This window comes from Macrotis lagotis, chromosome 1, assembly GCF_037893015.1.
Source record: "Macrotis lagotis isolate mMagLag1 chromosome 1, bilby.v1.9.chrom.fasta, whole genome shotgun sequence".
Taxonomy (NCBI): domain Eukaryota; kingdom Metazoa; phylum Chordata; class Mammalia; order Peramelemorphia; family Peramelidae; genus Macrotis; species Macrotis lagotis.
The window spans coordinates 592,594,324-592,619,598 of NC_133658.1; the positions used below are offsets into that span (position 1 = coordinate 592,594,324).

The window sequence follows — 25,275 nt, forward strand, 5'->3', positions numbered from 1 at the left end:
TGTCATTCACAGTTAAATAGATAATAATTATCAGAGGTAGGTTTGAAACCCAGATATTCTTGATTTTAGGAGCAGTTAGGTGTCTCAGGGGATAGAGTACCAGTCCTGGAGTCTGGAAGGCCCCCTTGATGAATTCAAGACTGTTCTTAGATCTTGACTAGTTATGTGACCCTGAGCAAGTCATTTAACCCTGTTTGCCTCAGTTTTCTCAACTGTAAATGTGCTAGAGAAGGTTTTCTTTGCCAAGAAAACCCCAAATGGGGGTCACAAAAATGAGAACAACTCAACAACAGCAAAAATTCCTTTCCAACACTATTCAACATTGCTCTACTTGTCTCTACTGCTGCCACAGTCCAAGTAGTTTCTCATTCCCAACTGACTGTATTATTCCAATAATCTCCAATAACTCTACTCTCTTTTCTCTCCAATTTATGTTTCATAGTTTTGTTGCTCTTCTGTTCAAAAATCTTCAATGACTTCCTACTGTTCACTGATTGAAATTCTTCCTCTTTGACTGACATTCAAATCCTTAAGCAATGAAATTGGAGCTGGGCCTATTTTTTCCAATCTTTTTTTTCCATAGTATTTCCCGATACATACTCAAATCAAACTGAGTAACTCTGTGATCCCTGAACATGCTCAGTTATTCCCTATCTTTGTTCATGGTCTTCTCTATCCCTGAAGTGTTTCCTTTTCCATATTCATTGAATTCCATTAAAGCCCAACTCATCTGCTAAATCCTGATCTCCTTACTTGCAAAGTAGCAATATTTTTCATATAATAATTTGTTTTGAATTTCTTTAATTCATTTGTAAAATGCTGTACTTACTATATTTTTTTATTAGTCATTTTTAGTCATTTTCACACTTCATGACCCTTTTTGGAGTTTTCTTGACAAATATGCTAGAGTGGTTTGCCATTTCCTTCTCCAGCTCAGTTTACAAATAAGGAAACTAAGGCAAACAGTGTTACCTAAGGTCCCAAAGTTATTAAGTATTTGAGGTCAGATTTGAACTCAGGTCTTCCTGTGCTCTACCAACTTTACTCCCTGACTGCTATAGTGTGAAGTAGATGAAGGTCAGGATCCATGCCCACATGTGAGCTCTATTTCTTCCTCTGTTCTTTATATAATAGATATTTAATAAAAGTTAGTTGAATTTAACTTGAATATATTGCCCTTTTTATAGGGACTAGAGTTATTAAACAGAATCCTAGAAGAGAAAACAGAGTTGTGATTAGGAATTTTCTTTTACTTTGACAAAAATAATTTGGTGGTGGGGTGGGTGACATGTTCAGTGGATAGTTGCAAGTGCATTTGTGTTGACAGGTGGTGAAGCCCATGATCTCACTCTCTCACCCCTGTCCCAAGAGATATTTCTCCCAATTCCTCATAAGGGTCAGAAGTAAGGGAATTATGGGACTATAGAAAGGTAGTAACCTGGAAAGTCATGAGGAGATAGCCTATCACAGAGTTTAAGAAGACCCTATTCTATCACCCTAGTAGTAGCTTTTGACCTTTGACTAGACATTGGACCCTGATGATTCTTGAGTAGAGAGGCTAGTCAACTTTGTTCAGGTCTGCCTCACTAATATCCAATGCACTGACTTTAATGATGTCATTGGTCCTCTTTGAGAACAAAGGATGAACAACAAGAAGTAGTGACAATAAAAAGGAATGACTGGGAATTTGACAGTTGCAGGTAGGAGAAATGTTTTTTGGCAGGAAGTTTTCCTTCCTATCCCAGAAGCTAGGTCAGTTTAAATGGAAAGATAATGATTTGTCAGTATAAATGGTTGTTCTATCTCAGTTCACTGGACTTTCAGCATTTCCTCTTGGATGCCTATATAAGAAGTCATAGTATTTGTCAATTTAATTAAACAAACATTGTATTAGTCATTTATTAAAGTAGGTATTGATCATGATCTACATCTGGCACAGCTAGGTAGCACAGTAGATAGATTGTTGGACTTGGAGTCAGGAAGACCTGAGTTCAAATCTGGTCAGATCTTGACTAGCTGTGTTACCCAGGATGAGTGACTTGACTTCCATTTTCCTCAGTTTTCTCAACTGTACATGGGAATCAAATGAGATAATATTTTTTAAAACTGCTGAATTCAGTACTTTCCATGTAGTAGAATGTTATATATAGACCTCTCAATTTGATCTAAATGTGATCTCCAAAACATCCTCTGATTAGTCCTCCTTCTGGAACTGAACTGGACTAAAATAGGACTCAGAAATAGGGCTTTCCTATAAAAATAGCTTGTCTGCAAACTTAGAAGTAATGAGTAAATTAAAAGAAATTTTTAAAATAGACACCATTTGTAATCTTTTAAGTTATAAAATTAAATATCTGAGCCAAAGGAAACTTCAGAGGTAATTTTATAGATTAGGAAACTCTTAACAAGAGGAATGAAGTGACTTGGATTTGGGAGAAGCACATTGGAAGGGAAAGAATAATGGGAGGAGAAGAGTGTTCTTATTACAATTAAACTAATACAAATTTCCTTCAGATGTTCTCTAACTCACCTAAGAAACTTTCTTCCTGTTAGTTATTATTTTGGAAAGGGAATCTAATTATTTCTGTTTTACTGCACCATCAACAGAAATGTCAAATGGCTGCTTCTTGTTTTACTATTAATTTTTCTTTTTATTATGTTTAAAATTCTTTGATGATTAATTCTTCATTTAATCAGATGTCACAATGAAAGTATTTCTTATTACACTTGAATTTTTCTCTCCAGTACAGACTATTTACTTTCTTTTTTTCCCAATAGTTAATTTCTTCCTTTGCTTGTTTAAAGAGAATGAAATTTAGATTGAAGTCATATAAATTTCCTCTAGCTTAAACTAGATTTTTGCCATTTTTCATTCTGTCCTCAGGGTCTACTGAATAGGAAGAGAATTCGAAAACAATTGTGATCTTGTCAACATGGGAACTTCTAATGTGGAGATTCTTTCCAACATGTCTTTAACTTAGTAGATACAGTCTTTGAGAGATTCCTAAATCATATAGAGGTTTAATGATTTGCCCAAAGTTATATAACTAGTAAGTCTCAGAGACTGGACTTGAACTTCTGTCTATCCAACCCCAAGCCTAGCATTTTCTCCCTTATGCCAAGTTGCCTCTAGTAGGAAAAGAAGTACCTATAACATTTTGAATATTGTTTGTAAAAGGTTTAAGGAATGATGCATGCTTAAAATTGATTTATTATGATGTATACTAACTAATGTGATGGATAGGCCAATTAGACTTACACTTTTCATTGCAGAACATCAAACTTTATTAATCAATACTTGCAAACATCAACTCCTCTCAGAACAACCCTCCAACTTGATTTCTAGAGGTCCTCACAGGTAAGTGTAGTAAGGGCAGGGGGACGGTAGCTTTTAGAACATAATGAGGAGAGAACACTGACAGTCCAACTAGAGGCACCTTCTAGAGTTTCTCTAAGTTCCCTCTACCTAGCTATAGACAGAATATTCTCACATGTATCCAGTCAGCACAACAACTCAAATAACTACTTAGACACAAAATTAAGGCTTCAAACATAATGGAGCTGCTTAGACTAAGTTAATATTTTTATTCCTACTTCAGAAGGAATACATCCACATCCTCTGCTCTTTCCTCTGCTCTCAGAATCCTCATGCTTCCATGGCATCCACTACTAATGGAACCCTTATGAAAATTTGTCTAGTGTCACTTTTGTGAATTAGCACTTGCTTTTTTTGTTTGTTGTTGGCTTTTTTTGGGGGAATGAAAATGTAAAACTTCAGTAAAGATTAGATTTTTTGTTATGCCACTCTATACTCTCCTGTCTTTCCTTCCTCTTTGTTTTGTAAGGAAATTTGTATTTCAAAGGGGGTACTGAGTTGCCCAGGGCAACTAGGTGGTACAGTGGATAGAGCAATGAACTTGGAGTCAGAAGGACAGGGGTGTGAATTCAGCCTCATACACTTGACACTAGTTGTGTGACTTTGGGCAAGTTACTTAATCTTGATTGCCTGGCATCCAGGGCCATCTCCAGTCATCCTGGTTCGTATCTGGTCACTGGACCCAGATGACTCTGGAGGAGAAAGTGAGGCTGGTGATTTAGCACAGCATCCCCTCACTTAAATCCAATTCCTGTGCTTGTCATGGTATCACCTCCCTGATGTTGTGGTCTTCTTAGAGAATGAAGGATAAACATCAATTAGTCCAATGAGATGAATTTCTAACTAGTTAGTACACAAGCATTTATTAAATGCCAACAATGTACAAGCCACTGTGCTAAGGATTGGGGATACACAGAAAGGAAAATAACTATATCTCACAATCTATTAGGGGAGACAACATACAAACAATTATATATATATATATATATATATATATATATGTTATATATAATTTAAATTTAAGGTAATCTCAGAGGACAGTGAAGTGACATGTGACATACTGGATAGAATACAGGACTTGGAATCAGGAAACCTCAGCTTCCTGAATTTGTACTGATCTCAGATATTTTATTAGCCATGTGACCTTGGGCATGCCACATTATCTTGTTTACCTCAGTTTATCTTCTATAAAATGAGGTATAGAAAGACATGGCAAATCACTTTAGTGTCTTTGCCAAGAAAACACCCAATGGGGTCACAAAGAATTGTTGGAAATGATTGAAAAAGAGTCAAAAACAAATCTGAGGGAATGCATTATTCTGAGATGGGGAGGGAGTAGAAAAAGCCTATGACAATGTAGGATGTAAACTGTGTTAAAAATTAAACCAGGGAAACCAGAGGTTGAGGTCAAGATGAGTAAGGAGAATATTCTAGATGGGGGGAACAGTCACAGATAGAATATCCTATCAGAAAAACAGCAAGTAAGTTCATGTAGTGGGATCATAGACAGGGTGTAATGAAATAACTTGAAATTCAGAAGAACATAAAGGTAGGAAAAGTTCAGGTAGTGAAGGGCTATTTAAAGCCATGATCTGAATTTTGATTTTTGATCCTGGAGATAACAGGGAGCCTCTGGAGTTTACTGAATAGGGGTTAACATGTTCAGACCTATGCTTTAGGAAGATCACTTTTTTCAACTGAGTGGAAAATGGGTTGGGTTGGGGAGAGTTTTGAGGTAGAGAGACCAACCAGTCTACCATTGCTGTTGGTGAGGTGATGAGGTCAGGATGTCAACTTTGTCAGAAGAGATAAGAGGACATTTGTTTTGAAGCACAAAGACTCAACTTGATAACATTATTGGCTATGTGTGGTGAATTTAAGTCAGTAGTCCATTCATTCCTTCAGTAAACATTTATCAAAAGCCTATTATGTGTCAAGTGCTATAATAAGTGCTGGGGATACAAAGCAAGACAAAAACATGGTTCCTACTTTCAAATGACTGGATAAATTGTAGATAATCAAGAGAAAAAAAGGGCATTAGACTTGAGGATTCAGGAAAAGCTTCCTGTAGAATATATATTAATTGGAACTTGAAAGAATCCAGGAAAACCAGGAGGTACCAGTGCAGAGTAGGAGCATTCTAGGTATGGGAAGTAATTAGCCAGAGAAAATGCCTAGAATTGGGAGATGGAGTATCTTGTGAGAGGAGCAGCAATAGTTCCGTGTAACTAGTTTGCAGAGTACCTTAGGGTATGGTGTAAGGAGACTGGAAAAGCAAAGGAGATAGAATAATAAAGGGCTTTGAAAACCAATCAGAGGATTTTAATTTTTGATCTTAGAGGGGATAGGGAGCTGCTGAATTTGAGTAAATAGAGACATGACATGATCAGTTCTGTACATTAGGAAGATATTTGGATTGCTGAATGGAAGATAGATTGAAGTGGGGAAAAATTCATGGCAGAGAGATTCAACAGTACATTATTTCCATAGTCCACATGTGATAGTAACAGCAATATTTTATGATGATCAACTGTGAATAATTTAGCTATTCTCAGCAATCCAGTGATCCAAGATAAATTCCAAAGGACTCATGATAAAAGATACTATCCACGTCCACAGAAAGAACTGATAGGGTTTGAATGCAGATAAAAGTATATTACTTTCCATTTTATTCATTTTTGATGGTCTATATATTTTTTTAAGGTTTTTTGCAAGGCAAACAGGGTTAAGTGGCTTGCCCAAGGCCACACAGCTAGGTAATTATTAAGTGTCTGAGACTGAATTTGAACCCAGGTACTTCTGACTCCAGAGCTGGTGCTTTATCCACTACGCCACCTAGCTGCCCCTATATTTTCTTTCAAAACATGACTAATATAGAAATATATTTTGCATGATCACACAAGTACAATATTTCAAACTGTACCTATCTCAGCAAAGGGAGAGGGAAGGAAGAGAGGGAAAGAACTGGGAGCTCAAGATTTTAAAAAAATAAATGTTAAAAATAAATGTTAAAATTATTTTAGATGTAATTGGGGGAATATTATTTTTTAAAGATAAAAAGTCTAAATGTGAAGTTATAAATACCTTCAATAGGCTGGTAGATTGTCAGGAGAGTGATATATATATATAATATATATATATATATATATATATATATATATATACACACACACACACACACACACACACACACACACACATATATATATATATATATATATGATGCTTAAAAAAGTAGAATCTACAAGACTTGTTAGCATATGGGATATGGGCTTGAAAGAGGAAGGATCAGCAGTGATACTTAGGTTGTGAACCTGGGCTACTAGGGGAATGGGAGTATCCTTGATACTAATAGGGATGTTAGAAAGAGGGGAAGACTTTGAGTGAAAGGTAATGAATCCATTTTGAATATGATGAGCTTAAGATGTTTACCTTATATGTAGTTCAAGATATTCTACAGTCAGTTCAAAAAGAAGGAAGGAAGGTCAGTAGAGATTTTAGAGTATCATAAGCAAATTTGAGGATTATCTACGTAGAGATGATAATTGAATTTGTAAGAGTGTGATAAGATCACAAAGTAGAAAAAAAAATGGAGGAAGCAGAGAAAAGGGTCCAAGGCAAAATCCATTTTTACTGTTATAGTCTGGGTAGAGATCCAGCAAAGGAGATTGAAGAATAGGTAGAAAAGGAAAGATAGGAAGGGAAAAAAGTAGGAGAGAATAGGGTTATAAAAACTTAGAGATAAGAAGATATCAAGGGGAAAAGGGTAATAGATAATTCTCAATGGCTTCTGAGAGATCAAGAAAAATAAAATTGAGGAGGAAAAAAAAACAGGTTTGGCAATTAAGACATAACTTTGAAGAGATCATATTTGGTTGAATGATGAGATTGGGAGTCAGAGTCTAGAGATTTAAGAAGAAAGTGAGAGGAAGGAAGGGATCTATTGTAGAAGGTCTTTTCAAGGAGTTTGGCCTCAAAAAGGGAAGAGAGAGATGAGATGATTAGGTGGGAATAGATGGATCAAGTGAGGGTTTTTTGAGGATGTGGGGGAACATGAGTTTGTTTGCTTTTTTCTTTTGGAAGAAGGTAATGAATAAATGAAATAAAGAGATGAAGATAAATGAAGGAGTAGGAATACACAGAAGAAATAATCTATTGGAAATGATGGGATGGGATGGAAAGGAATCACTTATTAATATAAAGGGATTTACCTTGGCAAATAAGAAGGTTCCCTCATCCTGTGAGATAGATGTGAAGGCAGAAATAGTGATTAGTGACAGAAGGCATCTGGGAGATGTGAGAAGAAGTTCTTGTCAAATGGTCTAAATTGTTTCAGTGAAATATAAGAAAATGTTATCAGCTGAGGAGTGAGGAGGGGTGAAGTTTATAAAAGTCATTATGGTGAATGAAATAGTGAATCAATTAGGGAGCTTTAGAAGGATTGTCTATATGCAGTGAGGGTGCTCTTGATAAACCATAACATGATTTTCTTCCATTTAGTTTATCAGTATGTGAGTAGGAACAAAGGAAGTAATCAAGAGCTGAGGCTTGCCAGGGAAAGTCATCTATAATCCTATAGGGGGCAAGGTATACAAGAGAAGAGACCAATATAGAATTGAACTGGTTCATGAAGGGATCAAGAAGGAGAAGAGAAGAGAGTATAGCTATTTGTACCATGGGAGCTGATGAGAACAGCTAGTGCAAGTCAGATAAATAGGAAGAAAAATAGAAGAAAGCAATATCACAAAAACTTTAAAAAAGAAAGATGAGAATTGGGAAAGGTCATTTGATTTGGCAATTAGGAGATCATTTGGAACTTCAGAAAAAGCAGTTACAGTCAAATGATGAAGTCAGAAGCCAGATTGCAAAGGATTTAGAAATGAGGAAATGAAGTTTAGATGATTTTCTCAAGGAGTTTATCCAAGAAGAGGTGAAGAGAAATAGGGAATAGCTAGTGGAAATGTAAGATCAAAAAGACTTTTAAGGATGAAGGATGAATAGATATATTTGTAATTAGCAGAGAAGCAGATGTTAGGGAGAGAATTAAGATTAGAGTGTGGATAATATAGAGTATCTGCTGGAGAAGATGGATTGGAAAAGGAATCAGAGAAGACCCTATCTTCTTAATGAAATAGAAGATAGTAGAGGAATACATCTTAGTGATCTGACATGAGTAGGAGGGGAAAAGAGGGCATTTTATCTGAATGATCTCAACTTCTTAAGGTGAGAGTATGGGGGGAAATGTTATATGGGGACCTTGAGGAGAGATGTTAATAGTCAGTAATATTTCCAGACCTATATATAACCTACTTTATACAATATGAAGAGAATAAGTCAGTAAAGTTTATACCTGCACTAAGACTTTTGGGGCATCTTGTATTTTTTGTTTTATACCCAATCAAGACTGTAAACTCTACAAGAAAAAAAAAGATTATTTTATATAATCTTTCTATCTCCTTGAATAGTTGGACACATGACTTTGCATACAGTTCAAAGTTGAAAATATACTAACAGGCAATTAAAACTGAAGATTACAGAAAAGAGACTAAGGTAACAATGTTCACTACAGCATGACTGAATTTCTGAGGATTCTGTGAATTGATTTTAACTATTCTGGAAAACAAGCTTGAACAATGTGAAAAAAAGTTGCTAAAAACTTCCTATTGTACATGAATTGCAATGTGGTTGCCATTGATTGGGGAATGCAGAACAAATTGTGATAAAGGAATGCAATGCCACATTATAGGAAACAACAAATAAGAATTAAGTAAATCAAGGGAAGACTTATATGAACAGATATAGAAGGGAAGAAAAGTAGACAAGGATAAAATTACTGGTTAGAACATGGTTATAATAATGTAAATGTAAACAATACAAATATACAGCTGAACTCAGATTAATTCAGTTCCTGGAATTAATTCCAGAGGTCTGATGATGAAAAAATTCTCTCTTTTGGTAAAGAGGAGAAAGTATCTATATGGGACTCACTGTGGTAGATTATAGACAGAAAAGTTGGCTGTACTGGTTTTGCTTGACTTTTTCTTTATTACAAGAGAGAATTCTGTTAAGAAGAAATTAACAGGAGATGAAAATAATATTTTCCCTTTAAAAATAAAAATACGGGAGAGAGAGAGAAAAATAGAATAGCAAGAAAATAGGGAAAAGAATGAGAAAAAGGTAGAGAGGGAAGCAAGAGAAAAGTAGAAAGAAGGAAGAGAGAGGGAGAGAGAAAAACAAATGTAAGAGAAAGATAGAGAGGAATATCAGAGAGACAGAAAGCTAGAGAGGATGGAAAGAGTCAAGACAGAGAGATAAAAAACAGATGAGAGAGAAAAGGCTAGATAGAAAGAGAAACAGATGAAAGAAAAAGAGGATGGAGAATAAGAGAGAGTTGGGAAAAGACAGACAGAAATAGAGAATTTTTAGAGTTAAGGGCTCACTCTTGGTTTTGAATTCCAATTCTTGTAGATATAGTGCTTTTGAATCTAATAAATTATTAATAAATACTTGTTTAATGAATGAATGCTTCAGAATCTTAGATGGTTAGGTGGGGCAGGGCCAGGTTATAGAGATACAAATTCCAGGATGTCTATAGTAAGTTATCTTATGGCAATAACCCATGGTTCTACCCCCAAATAAATTATATACATGTATATGTATATATATATATATATATATACATACATACATACATAGACACATTTATGTTCATATATACCTATACCCAACGGGCATTGGCAGAACCTGTTTCCTTTTTTATATAATTAGAGCAAACTTAATTTTACCTCAGTTATTTATTTTGCCTTCAGTCACAGACTTAAAAAAATCACTTCAGGTTTGAATATCTGCATATTTTTTGATAGCAACTAATATTACTGCAATGACTAGAATTTAGTTACAACTGTTTAGAGCTGCCAGTCTGACACTTTCTCTAGCTCACTTTCTTATCCGTTACTACTTTAACGATCTTATGTATCATTATTGTTCCTGACAGCATTCTGTTAAATACCAGACTGTAAAAGCACTAAATTTATAGGGCATACTCCATTTTCAACACAGGTTGTTAAAAGGGTTTGGTAATTTGTAAAATCAGATGAGCACATCAGTTAGAGGCTGGGACAATGTTTTTAATTGGAAAAGCTTTATCATCAATTAAAGGATGATTGCCACATATGAGCAGGCAGGGTGATGTTCAGTAGCCAAGGAAAATGAGAGTGTACATTGTTTTAGGTGTGAAATTCTGGGGCTCTTCATTTCTAGATTTTATGAAGCTAATGATAGTTATGAAAGCAGTGATCTCATTGTGATGCTGTGGGAAGACTTCCTATGTGGGAAGTCAGAGAATCTAGCTTCAGATTCCAATTCTGCAATACCTGTGGAATATTGGGTTAACTCTTTAATTTTTTTCAGCCTTAGTTTCCTGCTTTGTTAAATGAGTGGGTTGGAATAAATGACCTCTGAGCTCACCCCTGGTTCTAAATCTATACTCCTTTATACAGGGAATTTAATTTTTGAAAAGAAAAGCAACTCACATTTACAGAGTGATTTAAAATTTAAGGGGCAGCTAGGTGGACTATTTTTAGGATAAAGCTCCAGGCCTGGAGTTAGGGAGAGCTGAATTCAAATCCTGCCAGAAACAATTACCCTGGGCACATCCCTTAACTCTGTTTGCCTCAGTTTCCACATCTGTAAAATGATATAGAGAAGGAAATGGTGAACCCTTGCAGAATCTTTGCCAAGAAAACTCCAAGTGGATGCAACTAAACAACTTAAAGTTTAAAACTTTCAAATTTCAAACTAGAAGGAAATTTAGAGGTCATCTTGTTCAACTGTCTTATTTTAGAGATGGGGAAACAAGCTCAGAGGTTTTAAGCGATTTGGCTAGGATTGCCAGAGTTGGAGTCTACACTCAAGAATGTAACATGCTGTTTACAAAGCACTATCTTCCCAACATCTCAGTGAAGTAGATAATATGACTATTTTTAGACCCATTTTATAGATTAGAATATTAAATTCAGAGGGATAAAGAACCCTGTAATGATTTTATAGTTAGTTCATATTAGAATCATGATGTTCACTCAGGTCTGCTGGCCCCAAATTTGGATTCTTTTTACTAAACCAAATCACTTTTTTTTGAGGGAGAAAAAAACCCCCATGCTTTTCTACTAATAATATACCTTTGACAAATGAAGAAGAAATAAATTGATAAGCTTAGTTAGAGCAATCCTGACATAAGGTGTTCAGGCTAGGAGCAATCACATGAGGTAGGTTGAGTGGGTGTTATTACCTCATTTGTTGTCAAATCCTTTCTGAAAACCTTCTATTGCTGACTGAGTTCAGGGTATAGACAGAAAAAAAGATATGGTTCCATAAGCATCCCTTCTAATCTTTTTAAAAACCACTTTTCCACCATCCCATAAGAATGCAAAGATCAGTATATATATATATATATATATATATATATATATATATATATATATATATATATATGTATGTATTTCTTTTTTTTCTCCATTTCAGCTCCTCAACTTCTGAGGCTGGAAATTTATTACTGGGCTGGGAAATCTCTCACAAGCTGCAGGAATAATTCAGAGATCACACAATGTTTGTTTAGCTGAAAAATTTCCCCTTTCTGCACCAAGCAGTTGGTAATTTTATTGGGATGGTTATTTCATCTGAAGGATCCCAGGTGCCCATTTTTCCCCTGCATCAGTGACGGGTTGCTGCTCTCACTGTGACTATAGCGTTGCAGACCATTACTTTCAGACTGGAAAGGACACTTTAACATTTTGATTTAATGTATATGGTGTGTCCGTTTACTAAGTAGTTCAATGGTGTTGGGCACTTGGTTAATATTTATGACTAAAGTGGTGTTTATAAAAATTTTGCTTCAACAAGGAGTAAGTGTGTGTGTATGTGTGTGAGAGCATCTGTGAAATTCAAAGAAATGGTTAGTGTTTTGGTTTTAAAATCCTTAACATGTTTTATATGTCACCATATTTTCAATTATATTGGACTCTGAAACATGATTTTACTGTAGGCTTTCTTACAGGCATGATATATATGCTAGAAGAACAAACCTTATGGAGAAAGATTTTTACATTCATTTTTTTTCCAGCTTATTCTACTGACACACTTCTTACCTTGAGACTTTTGTTGTTGAGTTGCTTCTTTAGGTATTTTTAGGGACAATGACTTTACTCAAAGGTCTCTCTCCATTCAACTTCATGGAATGTTTGTCTTAATCCGCTTGCAATGGCTTAAGTCTGTGTTAGAGAGAAAAATGTCATGGACTTAGAAATGTGATTGCTTCATGTATGAAAGGCTCCTGACTCTCAGGAACAGACATTTTTTGTGCTGTAACTCTAAGGGAGTGAGCAGAGTTCTAAATTGTATTTCTAGCATTTTAGGAGAAAGTGATCCTCCTCTATTTCCCTTTAAAAAGTCACTCAGGCTTGGAGTATACTGATTTAGATGCATCATTGTACTTGGACCTACTTGCTACTAGAGATATTACAACACAGAAAGGATAAAGGTTAGATGTGAAATGAAACAGACACTGTTCCTGTCCTCAGGGGCTTAAAATCATTTTGCCAAAGAGAAATGGAGGCAGTAATTACTGTATCCTGGGTTTGTCTAGCATGATAAACTATTAGATGCCCTTGCCCACCAGAGCTACAGATATAATCAGGATCTATTTATGGTAAATTCACTCTAGCTTTGTTTGGGCTAGTATTCATTTAACAGTGAAAAGGAGGTTAGAGTCAATCTAAGGATTTTTTAGATTAAGTAGACTCTTCCCTCAAGTGGCTCTCAATCCATTTTTCCAGCCTCAGGGACCAGGTCTTGCTACACACTCCTGAGTCTGGAAACAAATATTTATTAAATGTTTACTAAGGACTGTAAATGCAAATATAAGCAAAAGTAAAGACAACCCCTGCTCTCAGGTAGCTTCCATTCTAGTAGTTGAAGAGAACACAAAAGAGGTGAATGAATAGCAGAGATTAGGGAGATAAAAGAAGGTACCTGAAAAAGCATGATGGTAAACCAAGTCCAGAGAGTCAAAGGCACACTTGGGAGAAGACTGAAGCATGGCTAGCATGGACCTATCCCTAGAATGAGGGCTCAGAAAGAATTCATTAGTGTTGACTCCCTCATTAGAGTGTAAAGTCCTTGAGGGAACAGACTCTCTTTTGCCTCTTTTTGTATTCCCAGAACTTTGCATTTAAAAGTTGCTTAATAAATATTTATTGATTAGAGAATTTTTCTCCAGTAGTGAGAAGGCAGTTGAATCATGAGATGCATTTAAATCAGAACATAAATGAACCAAACCAAAACTCTGCACTTTGACTGTAGCAATGACTAGTTCTCAATGAGATATTTCATGCATAGTGCTGTATGTATTGTTCATGACCTGCAAATTTTCTGGATTCCTTTGAAAAAATAAATTTGCTGCCATGTTGGATATCACAGAAGATTATTCATTCTTTCAGACTTAGTGTTCCTCTTCTATCCCCTTTATTAGATTGATAGCTCCTTAAAAATAGTGTCTGCCTTACTTTCCATCTTTGAAAAAGTGCCTTGAAGATAATAGGCCCTCAATAAATGATATTGAATTGAACATATTTTCCTGAAGTCAGAATCTTGTTCAGTTCCAGTTCTATAAAGAGAAATTAATATAAGCTCTAGTTGAAGCTGCTTCAAGATCCCTCTGCCTATTCAGATCTGACCTATCTTTGCAGCTAGTCTCCTCCTTTTCTCCCTAATCTCTCTGCTCCTCTTTCTCCTCCTTCTCTTCCATGAAGTCCCCTAGCTTTTACAAACTCTGGCAGATCTTTTCCTTCTCTGAGTGCTTGTTGCTGCTTATCATAGAACTAAACACTGAAGATTATTTTCCATTTGTTTTCTGGCCCCCACTAGAGTGTGACATTCATGAGGAGGCATCAGGATGGAGTAGAAAGAATATGGGTCTTGGAAGCAGAAGCCCTGACTCTGAGTCCTATTTCATCCTATGTCTAGTTATTTAACAAGGAAAAAAGGGCCTTTCAGGACTTCATTTCCCTTAGCCAGAAAAATGAAAAGATTAGCTAAAAAATCTCTATGGGACCTTCTATTTCTTATAGTTCATGAATCTATGACTCAGTTTGTATATTCTCCCAGGCAACTAATGCAAGGATAAGCACTAAGTGAAGGCATTAAGTGAAGACTTAGAAATTGATTGAAAGCAACCCCTCCTTTGTTAGCCACAACAAAAGATTGTCCTGAATCAGATCTGAGGATGAAATGAATTGTTTCTTGTACTTTAATCTCCAAAGAATATTTCAGACTCATTGGAATGTCCATTCTGCAAGTGCGGTATACAAGGTTTATTAGAGAAGAAGTATTCCTAACAACTTTTCTTAGTTTTGTTCTCCTGTGGACACTTATTTGGAAAGCAGTAAACATGAACCAAATAGAAAGAAAACCCTCTAAAGAGTATCCAAAATTGTTTTGACAGTATAAACCTGCTAGATAAATGGAGAATTTACATAACAAAAACCTTGAGCACAATGTTCATTGTTATTCATGAGAAACAGTGTTCCTCCAAAAGTTAAAAATCTTAATTAAAAAAACACCTAATTGATTTTTAGTGAGAAATACTTTGGTTCCTTGTCCAACTATACAAACTGGAAAATAACTGACTCCTTTTTCCAAACTCCACCAACTAATTCTATCCAGGAAGCCTGTCAGACTTTCTCCATTATAATGGTCTACTAGTGTGGGGTCACAATCCTCTGGATAGCTTGTTTGAGAATGTCATTGACTGTGCAACTTCTGAGTTGTTTAGATCAACTCAAGCTAAATAAATTCTCAGGAGCTAGCATTATTGTCTTGAAGGCATAGGGCATGGGTGAGGAATCTTTTTTTTTTTTCTGCCAAGGGCCAAAACTTAAGAATTTGCTTGCTTTATTTGGTGAAACATTTAACCCTAAAAAGATCCTAGATTTATTGAAGTCCTACCTATGATTGCCTTGGTGGCAGTAATCCAAGAAACTTTCAGAATCCTCTCATTTGTAGAGATCCAAGCTTTGCAGAGACAGCTTTGAAGTCTTTTAGAGGGTGTAAGATAAATCCCCATCAGTTATCAACCAACAAATTTACACTGAGTACTTAAGTGCAACCAACACTATATCAGGTATTCTGAATGATAATATGATTCCTGCCCTTAAGCTTAGAGTTTTACTGGAGAGAGAACTCTTTAAAGAATGCAGAGTTTGGAGTCAGAGATCTTGGATTAAAACACAGGATTGACAGCTTCCTTATGAAACTCTAAATCAATTATCCACTGGTTATTCATATATGAAAGATGTAAAGTATAGCAATACATATATAATACATGCCAAAAAATAGTGACACTAGACAGTAAATGCTTAACAGATTCATTGGAATATGGAACCAGTATAGATGAGCTGTAATCAAGGAAGACTTCATGGAGAGAAAGGGAGGGGTTAAGAGTATGATGCCCACCTTTTGAAATCCATGTAATAATTTTTGGCCCTCCCTTCATACCAAAGTTCTCTGAATTATTATGGTATTAAAAGATGAAATATGTTGATATTATACTATGCTATACATAAATTTTATCCATTTCTGCATTTCTAAACTTTTTCTGTATTGGGTGAAGCTTTTGCAAAACTCTCCCAAAATTCTTATTTAATTTCTTATGTCTCTCCATGATATTTACAAGCCACACTGGAGGAAATTTGTGTTATGAAAGTGCCTTTGAATGGAGAATCAGAAGGAATATTCCAGAAAGGAGAGTGTTATCTGCAAAGGCACCATGGGAAATTTGTTTGGTTTATTAAGGACATATTGAGGTGGGTAGTCTGGCTGCTATTCCATCCCATTGTAAAGATAATACAAAGATTAAATTGTTGCTACTTCAGGCCCATCTTCCCTTCCTTTTGTGTGCCTGCCACACTATATTGGGAACATTCCCAGAAAGTCTGTGTTAGATGTGAATTCATTTTCTCCTGATCATTTCGAGCAGGGACTGCAGACCTCCAAGGTGTTCTGGCCCTTGTAGGTACTTTTGTTTTATTTCTCCAGGTGAGTTTTAGCATTTATGAAAGGAGCTATTGGTTCAGCAGCTAGGCTTTAAAGTTCTCTATTGATTCACACACAGCACAGATACAATAAGGGCTACAATACTGGAGAGTTTCTTTATAACAAACCCGACTCACTTTTTCTTCATTAGGAGCCCCCTGGTAGGTCTCATGTGTCAGAGTGGAGAGAGGTTCACTTTGTGCTACTGATTTTAATAATAGAACTCTTCTTTAAGAACAAGAAGCTCTGAAGACTGAAATAGGCAGTATTTGCTCAGGTGACTTTTTGTGTCTTAACATTTAGATACATTCCCTATCTTGCCCTATCCCAAAAAGAGGAAGCCATCACTCTTCTACTGATCCTGCCATTTCCTTGGCCATGGCAACCAGGAACTCATTTATCAGATATTTGTCAGATGCCAAGAACCATGATAAGTGGTAATGGGGAGACAAAGAAGTCTGCAGATTCTCTGATGTCAAGAACAAGACATTCTAGATGGGAACAAACAGGTTAACCTAAAACAGTTAACTTGGGTTAGGACTGTATGTGAATAAGATTTCAGAGGTAAGGAGAAATGATTGTAGGCTATAGTCATCAAGGGAAAGCTCCAGATTTGAACTTGACTGGAAGTAGGGGGTCAGATCTGGCCCCTGTGATCTTTTTTTTTATCCTTAGTATATTTCAAGGTATCATAGATTTTAGAGCTGGAAAAGACCTTTGAGGTCATCAAGTCTATCTTTCTCATTTTAGATATGAGGAAATGGACTTGCAGAAAAGTTATAGCTTGCCCTGGTCACTGAGTTAATGAGTATCTAAGGCAGGACTCCAAATCAGGTCTTTCAGATTCTGGATCCATTGCTCTATCTAATGTGCCTCATTAATCTGCCTCATTATAAGGTTTAGTATTAAAGCAAGCCTTTTGAAAAACTTCAAACATTATATGATCTAGGGTAAGTCATTTACCCTTTGAAACTTTATTTCCTATGCAAAATAGGGATTGTAATTCCTACCTCATTGTATGGTTGTAGGGGATCATTTTGGATAAACCATGTAAAGTATATTGGAGGTATGGAGTTTTTTTTTTTTGGTATCATTGTTAATACTATTTCCCCTTCAATGATCTGAGTAAGGTAAAAGAAAAGCCTAGGCAAAGCCGAGGGGGCAGAGACCCCAAGTTCAGAAAAGGAGCCTGGGGTCAATGAGAAGCCATATGGGCTGTACTAGGAAACCAACTCTGGGACTTGCTGGGGAAAGGAAAGAATGGCATCAGGGTATGCCTGTGGGCCTGAGTTACCAAGAGGGTTAGAAAAATGTATGATATTTAGACTTTCAAAGCAAGTCCATGTTTCAGGGGACAGGATTAGAAATTTCTGTTAAGAAATAAATGCCTTCCCCTTGAGCAATATTTTCACTACTCAGTAGGAATGCTATAGGCACTTTTGCTTCATTCTTTTTAAAACTGTAGTCTTTAGATCCAAAGACCAATGACTTTATAATATTAAAATTTCTTGAGAATGCTGGTGGAATGAAGGCACAATAGCAGGCAAAGTACATGGTCAATCTGTCTCTGTTTTATTTAGCCATTTGGACAGAACAGAATAGGCCTGAGGATTTTCCCTGGGAATTGTTCCCCCTTTCTGGTTCCTCTTATCTTGTGAAGACTTCCTTTCTTGTGCTATTTTTCTCCCACCTTGGACCCTTTCTGCCCTGCCACCTCATTTTGGCACAAATTGGGACCACCCACTAGTACTGATGGTACAAGTGCTGCCAATAGCTTACATCCCTGACTCTGATTTTTATGAATGGATGTTGGTACTAGTAAACCAGCCTTATACTGTTTGAGGAATGAAAGGAAAGGAAAGGAAGAGTTCTTTTCCCTAAGGTGATGATCTAGCTTGGGCAGAAAATTTAGGATTCTCTTGTCTGCCTAGAATTCCTTTCCTGCTTCTCAATTGCCCCTCCACATTCAACAGATTCTTCAAAGCTGTTCAACTATGAAATTTACCCTGATTTTCATTTCTCATTTCCTTTGACTCACAAATCTGCACTGTTCATAGGCTGATTTACTATGCTTTCTACTTGTCTGTATATTATTCTTCTGTCCTTAACTAGATGATAGACTCCTGAAGAAAAAAGATTGCAACTTTCCTTTATTGCTACTACCTCTCATACTAGACCAATCTACAAATACTCATTAAGCACCAACAACTTCCCAGATATTGTTCTAGGTTCTGGGGACACAAAGGCAGCAACAAAGCAGTCCTTGTCCTTAAGAGCTTACAGTCCATCTATCACAGGAAATAGCATAACACATAGAATAAGTAAATACAAAATGCACATATGAAAATAAAAGGAAATAATTTGCAAAAGCACTACTAGCTAGAGGGGGCAGAAAGACTTCTCATCATGCATGGGGTGGTGCAGGAACTGAACTTTGAAAGGAATCTAGCAAGTGGAGGTGAGAAGGGGATGCATTTCAGAAAAAAATCGGTCCATTCATTCCAAGGTGTGGAGCTAGGAAATGGAATGCATTGAAGAAACAGCAAATTGGCCAGTTTGACTGGAATGTAGAGGCCATGAAGAACAGGATAGAGGCAGATTGGGAATGCCATGATCATTTCTATTGGCCATAATGTAGAACTGAGGATACATGACTTTAGGTCATATGGGTCAGATTCTTAAGTGTTATAGCTATTTGTACAAAGAGAATGAATACATAATAATGGCAAGTAAGAATGAGTTTTCTCTTTGGCTGGCAATGATGCTGAGGGGGGAAAAATAGCAAAGGGAAGAGGAATTTGACCAGTCTGTTTTCCAAAAGTACACAGCTTATCATTCCCACTTATCTTCCACCTAGCTTCATATCCCAATGGACTAGACTGGCATTTGGAAGGATTCTCTTGAGGCACTTCCTCCCTTGTTTTTACCTTGTTTGGATCACCTGGATTACCCTCTCCCCAATTTGGTTATCATTTTACACTTTAGGATTCTCCTTCCATAAAGTCATTTCAGTTCCCTCTCCTTCTTTTCTTGCCCCCAAGCTCCAGAACTGCTCTGAGTCTGCTGCAGTGTTGCCAAGACACCTTTTTTTTAAAGAAATGATTTGTTATTTAGGCCCTGAGCCCAAACACTTGTCTAGAGAGTTATGTGGGGGTCAAAAAAAAGGGCAGTGATTGCTACTGTCTCCTTACTAACCTTTCCTAATTCTTGCCAATTCTCCTCCTCCCTCCTGTTCCTTGTTTTATGCTCATAATATTTACTACTTTAGTACTTTATTTTTTTTTAATCTTCCTTAAGGATATGATTTCTCTCTCATCACATTCAACTTAGATCAATGCATACTATGGGAATGATAGTAAAGACTAACAAACTGCCCTCTGTGGGGGGTGGGGGGAGGGAAGCAAGATTGGGGGAAAAATCATAAAACTCGAAATAAATAAAGCCTTACTTTAGTATTTTAAACACTTATTATTTTAGTACTAAAAATACTAGCTTCAGACATAATGGATAAATTCCTGATTAAATTTAATTAAATTATTACCCCTTAGCAACTGAAGGAATATCCAGACATAATTTGATTTTTGGTTTTATACTTTAAAGCAAAGGTGTCAAATAAGGCTTGCTCTCTGGGCAGATCTCAATACTCTTAAGTGTGGCCTGAATTAGATTAAAATGTAATTTGGAAATATTTAATAATATAAATAAAAGTAAAATAAAGCCTAGATAATGTTATAATTTAAATTTTAAGTCTCTCTAAGGGGCTCTGTGTTAGTAAAGTGCTGGAAATTGTGAGAATGTTCATCATTTGGGGACTGGCTAAACAAATTGTGGTATATGTTCATGATGGAATGTTATTTTGCTATAAGAAATGATGAACTCAATGATTTTAGAAAAACATGGTGAGACTTCTAAGTACTAGTGAAGAGGGAAATGAGCTGAACCAAGAGAACATTATAGATAGTAACAGCAATATTATTTTACCAACAACTTTGAGCAATCAAGTCATTCTATTATAAATATTCAAATTTACCTCAAAGATTCTAAGAAGGAGAAAGAGATGATGGGGGCAATAAGCATAGTATGGTTTTACTTATACATGTATTATTGTATATCTGATTATATGTCTAAGTTTATAGATATATATATCTATATGTATGGATACATATACACTCATATATTCATATGATTAATTGTAACATTTTTAGGGTGGGAAGAAAGGGAAAAATAAAATAAAAAGTGCAACAATAGAACAAAAGAAATCCAAGGAATCAAAAATAACTAGACAGCTTTAAAAACATTGTGTAATATTTATTATATAGGATAACTTGAATAGGAAATTTATTGTTTTATATTGAATCCTCCCCTGTCTCTTGTTTTATATTGAATCCTCTGTTGTCTCCATTGCAATGATTTTTTTCTTCTTTTGTATTTAGGTGTAAAATAAAAATATACCAAAAAACCTTCTTAAGTTAATATATGACCTGCAAGGATTCTTATGTATGAATTAGAGGCCCTCTTTGTATTTCCATGTGACCCTACTAACCTAGACTATGAAGAGCATGTTGGGGTTACTTGTTTGTAGTACTACATGATGTTTCCAATATTATTATTATTATTAGTAATAGTAGTAGTAGTATTAGTATTACTATTTTGCACTCCATTATTATTAGAAGACACCAGGCCTCTTGGTTGGAATTTATGAACTGTGCTGTTGAAGCAACCTATAATTCCTGATCTAAAGCCTCAGTATCCACTTATATTTGATGTTGTGTGTTTTCTAGTTCTGTGTGTTAATCTTGTCTCCACAAAGAGGTTATATGCTTTTTGGGTCATGCCTTTCTCTTGTACTGCCTTACCTTCCCATGTACTTAATTTATACTTACTAGTAGAGACAATATTATCCTTGAAACAATGTTTCATACATATCTGCTTCCATGGCTTTGCTATTCCATTCCCTCTTCTTGTAAAACCTATTCTTGTTCTTTCAACTTCAATGGTTATTCCACATTCATTGACTAGTTCAAATTCTGCCTCCTTGATGAAACCTTACTTGACATCCTGACCTTGGTGATGATTCCCTCTTAGAAACTTTATATGACGATTACTCATCTGGCTCTTTTCACTTATTGCCTTGTATTTGTGAATTTTCTTGCCTACTAATCTCTCTGTATATGGTGAGACAGACAGAGAGAGAAAGAGACAGAGAAAGAGAAAGAGGCATACACAGAGACACAGAAAAAGACATAAAGACACACAGAGAGACACATACACAATACAGAGTGAGAAAGAGACAGAGAAAGACAGAGGCAGAGAAAAGAAAAAACAGATAGACTGAGGCAGTCAGATTTACTTCTCTGGTTAGAATATTAGTTCCTTAAGGGCAGAGGTGGATTTCTTATATTTGGAGATAGGGTCTAATGTCTTATCTTCATTTTTATTCTCCCATGCTGCTTAGCCCAGAACTCTTCATAATGTATTGGCATACTACATTAACTAATTTATTAATCTGCAAGTTTCTTTTTTATAAGTTTCTAGTATAAGTGTTCTTTACTATTTTCTGTCACAGACCTGTTTGGGAATCTGGTGAACCTAATGTTCCTTTCTCAGAATAAAGTTTTTAAACTATTAAAGGAAATGCTAAATATCAGTTAGAAGATAATGAAAACAAAAAAGTACTATTTTTTTTTTCCCATCCAAGATCATGTCCTCCCTGAAATTTCTCTCTAAAGTACTGCCAATTCCATTCCCCCACCCTTAAGAGTCTTTCTTCTAAGTTTTGGACCGCCAGGCATAGGCTTCAACATGGCCTAATCAAACCTAAAAAACATATCCACTTGGGAACAATTTTATCCTTTTGGTCTAGAATTCCTAGCAACATTTCCTCCTTTTCTTTATCACCAATTTTCTGTTGATAATATTATTTCTTTTTTTTTTTTTTTTTTTTGCAAGGCATTGGGGTTAAGTAGCTTGCCCAAGGCCACACGGCTAGTTAATTATTAAGTGTCTGAGGCTGGATTTGAACTCAGGCACTCCTGACTCCAGGGCCAGTGCTCAATCCACTTGGCCACCTAGCTGCCCTGATAACATAATTTCTTAAAAGAGAAAGAAATGGTCCTAAAAACACATGGCCAACAATTCTAGTAACCAGTTCCATAAGCATAAGGCTAAATAATTGGTTCTTCCCCCTCCCCTTCCTCTTTTTCTTCTCTCCCTCTTTCCTGACTTCTTGTCTTCCTCTACCTGTCTCTTTTCTATCTTTCATTATACATACAATGTATAAGGGACAGCCAGAAATGTATTTTAAATTATTTCTTTCTTGCTTTTTTAAAAGAGGAGAAATCATATCATCTATACTAGAAATAGTTATTTTCTGGAAGTTTAATATGAACTTCTAGTCAATGTATTACTTTCACTATTTCCTTTCAGATTAGACACTTCCAGTTTAGGAAATGACTTGGTTTGCCCTTCAAAACCCTAAGCAGACAAATACCATTTGACATATTTTCCAGGTGCTCTCATTCATCTTTATCACAGGCTTTATAAAGCCCTCTTGTTCTTATTTATATTTTATATATTTTGAGATTTTTTGTTCAGTGATTCCTTCTTACACTCTTGTGACCCTTGTCAAGTTGAATCTGACCCCACTCTTCTTCAGAAGGATAACAAATGGCATACCATTTAGAAAAGAAAAAAAAACAGAATATATCTATAAGGGAGAATGTTTAACTATATTTAAAAGAATAAACTGGAGGCTGAATCAATTGTATAAGAATAGAAAAAGCTGGTTAATACAGGTTACCAGGTTAAGTGATTGGAATTGATTTGTCCTGTGAAAATTTGATGTTAATTGATTCTTTCATCATAGAAGCCATTCTGATAACCCTTTTTAACCCTGGTGCAACAGGAGGTCTGTCTAATGAATTTGCTGGGTGTGGTTAGTACCAATGAAAAGACTGATGGGAAAGTAGGGCGGGTCAGGAAAGCAGCATTGTGGTCATCTAATTGAAAGCAAGACTAGAATTTCAAGAAGCAGCTCTCCATATGAATATTCTCAGTCTAGGGAATGTGATCTATTAGCAAGAATTTTGTTTGCACTTTGTTCTTACCTCCTGGATCGGTGTTCTGGACTCCTGGATGACTAACAGAAAGAGGGCCATTAAACTATACCTAAGGATCTTTGTAGGTCATATATTGATTTAAAAAAATCTGTTAACATTATCTATGCTTTATCACATTCTTATTTGTTTTCTTAAATATTTCCCAATTACATTTTAATCTATATCAAGATACTCTTGAAAGTGCTGTATCTGTTGTTGTGAGCTTGTTTGACACCTATCTCCAGCAGATATTTTCACATGTGCCAAGAGTAGACTGGTTTGCAGATTGAACCTAGTGGAACAAGTCCATAGACAAATTAGTTTTCAGACCCCTGAATCCATGCCTGGTTCTGCTAATCTCTAAAGTTTTTTTTTTTTCAGTCACCATTCATTCTTCTCCACTTAAATGAATTTCCTCTCCCTCATAAAACTAGACCAGAGACCTCAGGCTGCAACCCTAACAAGGGAGTCTCTAAATTCCTGCTTACTCCTGAACCTTATGCTCCAGGCCATGCCTAGACATCCTTCTTTTACAAATTTATGTCTTTGCAATAACCATGGAGGTTAATGTGTCAGCCTCTTCCAAGTCACGAATTTGGATTTTAACTAGGGCCTCCATTGTGTTAACTCAAAGGAATGACCAATTGTGAGAATTTCAGATATCTTGGGGAAAATAATATATAGAAAATAGAAACGCAACAGGGAAGCCTATGGAAATTTATCAGATCACATTAGCTAACCCTATCTGTCTGAGAGTAACATTTCTGTCTTACACAATACATGTTGATTTTCTTCTCTTTCTCTATACTATTTCCCTGTATTTGGGGGCCAAAGGAATGTTTATCATGTTAGTGTTGAATCATGTCCAATTCTCTGTGACTCCAGTTGGGGTTTTCTTGGCAAAAGATACTGGAATAGTCTGCCTCTTCCATCTCCTGCTCATTTTACAGATGAGAAAACTGAGGTTAACAGGGTGTGACTTGTCCAGGATCCCACAGCAAGTAAGGATCTGAGATCAGATTTGTACTCCAGAGCCATCACACTACCTAGTCCACTGAGAGTCAGAAGACTTGCATTCAAATCCCAGTTCTGCCATATATTAGATGTGATTCCTCCTCTTTAGGTCCCAGATCCTTCATTTGGAAAATAAGAGGTTTGTACTAGTAGACTTCCAAGTTTCCTTCCATTCTGATAATGTGTTCTCTGCTTGTAGGACATACTTTTTTTCTTAATATTTACAGGTCATCTTGATTCAATTCTAGTATATTTTTTCAATGGATTCACATTGTTCTCCCCTGCACATTCCATATTCCAACCAGATTCTCAAATTTACTGTCTTTTGTATCTGACATTCCACTACCTCATGCCTGGCGTACTCTCCCTATTCACCTCTGTCTCTTGGAATTCCTATTCCTAATAATATCCTTCATGACTCATTTCAGATGTCATACAGGAGTCCTTGCTTGACATCCCCTATCCAGGTGTTATTCCTTTCCTCTTCCCCAATTACTTTGTGTTTATTTATTTGTGTACCTACCCTATATGATTTAAGACCCTTGAAGTTAGGAATGGTTTCCATTTTGACTTTGTATTCTCAGTTCACCAGGGATTTCATATATTCTTTTTAAAAACTGAATGGGGGGGGGCAGCTAGGTGACACAGTGGTCAAGAGGACCTAAATTCAAATATGGCCTCAGACACTTAATAATTACCTAG

The 25,275-nt window shown here is 36.0% G+C and overlaps 1 protein-coding gene across 1 annotated transcript in view; it reads left to right on the plus strand.

Moving 5' to 3' along the window:
- The window catches only part of CLSTN2 (calsyntenin 2), a 987,453-nt gene that overhangs the window by 51,178 nt on the left and 911,000 nt on the right, over positions 1-25,275 (plus strand). The gene's annotated exons all lie outside the window — the stretch shown is intronic.